Source organism: Arachis hypogaea, chromosome 4, assembly GCF_003086295.3.
Source record: "Arachis hypogaea cultivar Tifrunner chromosome 4, arahy.Tifrunner.gnm2.J5K5, whole genome shotgun sequence".
Taxonomy (NCBI): Eukaryota; Viridiplantae; Streptophyta; class Magnoliopsida; order Fabales; family Fabaceae; genus Arachis; species Arachis hypogaea.
In genome coordinates this window covers 68,724,343-68,727,003 of record NC_092039.1, presented here as the reverse complement: position 1 = coordinate 68,727,003, position 2,661 = coordinate 68,724,343, and the positions used below count along the sequence as shown (strand labels likewise).

General features: G+C 43.8%; 1 non-coding gene across 1 annotated transcript; it reads left to right on the top strand.

Annotated features, from left to right (window-relative positions):
- The first annotated feature begins 2,336 nt into the window (after nt 1-2,336).
- On the top strand, nt 2,337-2,444 carry LOC112798432 (small nucleolar RNA R71). Its single transcript, XR_003200043.1, has one exon. It is a non-coding gene; the product is annotated as a small nucleolar RNA R71 (small nucleolar RNA).
- Nucleotides 2,445-2,661: the final 217 nt, after the last annotated feature.

The following is a 2,661-nucleotide window of genomic DNA, read 5'->3' as shown; positions in this document are numbered from 1 at the left end:
GGGAATGGCTTTTGTTTTCGGCCAAGAAGGGGAGAAGTGGTGTGTATGTTGTGTGAAAATGAAGGGGTGAAGGAGGGTTTATATAGGAGAGGCCAAGGGTAGGTTTCTGTCACTTGGGGGTGGGTTTGGGTGGGAAAGTGGTTTGAATTTGAATGGTGAGGTAGGTGGGGTTTTTGGGGAAGAGGTGTTGAGGTGATTGGTGAATGGGTGAAGAAGAGAGAGAGTGTGGTAGGGTAGGTGGGGATCCCGTGGGGTCCACAGATCCTGAGGTGTCAAGGAAAAGTCATCCATGCACCAAACGGCAAACAAAATCACGTTTTTAGCCATTTCTGGCGTTAAACGCCGGGCTGGTGCCCATTTCTGGAGTTTAACGCCAGCTTCTTGCCCCTTTCTGGCGTTTAACGCCAGTCTGGTGCCCCTTTCTGGCGTTTAAACGCCAGTAGGTGCGTCCTCCAGGGTGTGCTGTTTTTCTTCCTGTTTTTCATTCTGTTTTTGCTTTTTTCATTGATTTTGTGATTTCTTATGATCATCAACCTACAAAAAAGATAAAATAACAAAAGAAAATAGAGAAAATATAACATTGGGTTGCCTCCCAACAAGTGCTTCTTTTAATGTCAGTAGCTTGACAGAGGACTCTCATGGAGCCTCACAGATACTCAGAGCCATGTTGGAACCTCCCAACACCAAACTTAGAGTTTGAATGTGGGGGTTCAACACCAAACTTAGAGTTTGGTTGTGGCCTCCCAACACCAAACTTAGAGTTTGACTTGTGGGGGCTCTGTTTGGCTCTGTTTTGAGAGAAGCTCTTCATGCTTCCTCTCCATGATGACAGAGAGATATCCTTGGGCCTTAAACACCAAGGATTCTTCATTCACTTGAATGATCAACTCTCCTCTATCAACATCAATCATAGCCCTTGCTGTGGCTAGGAAAGGTCTGCCAAGGATGATGGATTCATCCATGCACTTCCCAGTCTCTAGGACTATGAAATCGGTAGGGATGTAATGGTCTTCAATCTTTACCAGAACATCCTCTACAAGTCCATGGGCTTATTTTCTTGAATTGTCTGCCATCTCTAGTGAGATTTTTGCAGCTTGCACCTCAAAGATCCCTAACTTCTCCATTACAGAGAGAGGCATGAGGTTTACACTTGACCCTAAGTCACACAAGGCCTTCTTGAAGGTCATGGTGCCTATGGTACAAGGTATTGAAAACTTCCCAGGATCCTGCCTCTTTTGAGGCAGTTTCTGCCTAGACAAGTCATCCAGTTCCTTGGTGAGCAAAGGGGATTCATCCTCCCAAGTCTCATTTCCAAATAACTTGTCATTCAGCTTCATGATTGCTCCAAGGTATTTAGCAACTTGCTCTTCAGTGACATACTCATCCTCTTCAGAGGAAGAATACTCATCAGAGCTCATGAATGGCAGAAGTAAGTCTAGTGGAATTTCTATGGTCTCATTTTGAGCCTCAGATTCCCATGGTTCCTCATTGGGGAACTCATTGGAGGCCAGTGGACGCCCAGTGAGGCCTTCCTCAGTGGCGTTCACTGCCTCTTCTTCCTCCCAAAATTCGGCCATGTTGATGGCCTTGCACTCTCCTTTTGGATTTTCTTCTGTATTGCTTGGGAGAGTACTAGGAGGGAGTTTAGTAATTTTCTTGCTCAGCTGACCCACTTGTGCCTCCAAATTTCTAATGGAGGATCTTGTTTCAGTCATGAAACTTTGAGTGGTTTTGATCAGATCAGAGACCATGGTTGCTAAGTCAGAGTTATTCTGCTTAGAACTCTCTGTCTGTGGCTGAGAAGATGATGGAAAAGGCTTGCTACTGCTAAACCTGTTTCTTCCACCATTATTGTTGTTGAAACCTTGTTGGGGTCTCTGTTGATCCTTCCATGAAAAATTTGGATGATTTCTCCATGAAGGATTATAGGTGTTTCCATAGGGTTCTCCCATGTAGTTCACCTCTTCCATTGAAGGGTTCTCAGGATCATAAGCTTCTTCCTCAGATGAAGCCTCCTTAGTACTGCTTGGTGCATTTTGCATTCCAGACAGACTTTGAGAAATCATATTGACTTGTTGAGTCAATATTTTGTTCTGAGCCAATATGGCATTCAGAGTGTCAATCTCAAGAATTCCTTTCTTCTGACTAGTCCCATTGTTCACAGGATTTCTTTCAGAAGTGTACATGAATTGGTTATTTGCAACCATTTCAATCAGTTCTTGAGCTTCAGTAGGCGTCTTCTTCAGATGAAGAGATCCTCCTGCAGAGCTATCCAAAGACATCTTGGATAGTTCAGAGAGACCATCATAGAAAATACCTATGATGCTCCATTCAGAAAGCATATCAGAAGGACACTTTCTGATTAATTGTTTTTATCTTTCCCAAGCTTCATAGAGGGATTCTCCTTCCTTCTGTCTGAAGGTTTGGACTTCCACTCTAAGCTTACTTAATTTTTGAGGTGGAAAGAACTTTGCCAAGAAGGCATTGACTAGCTTTTCCCAAGAGTCCAGGCTTTCTTTAGGTTGAGAGTCCAACCATGTTCTAGCTCTATCTCTTACAGCAAAAGGGAATAGCATAAGTCTGTAGACCTCAGGGTCAACCCCATTAGTCTTGACAGTGTCACAGATTTGCAAGAACTCAGCTAAGAACTGATGAGGATCT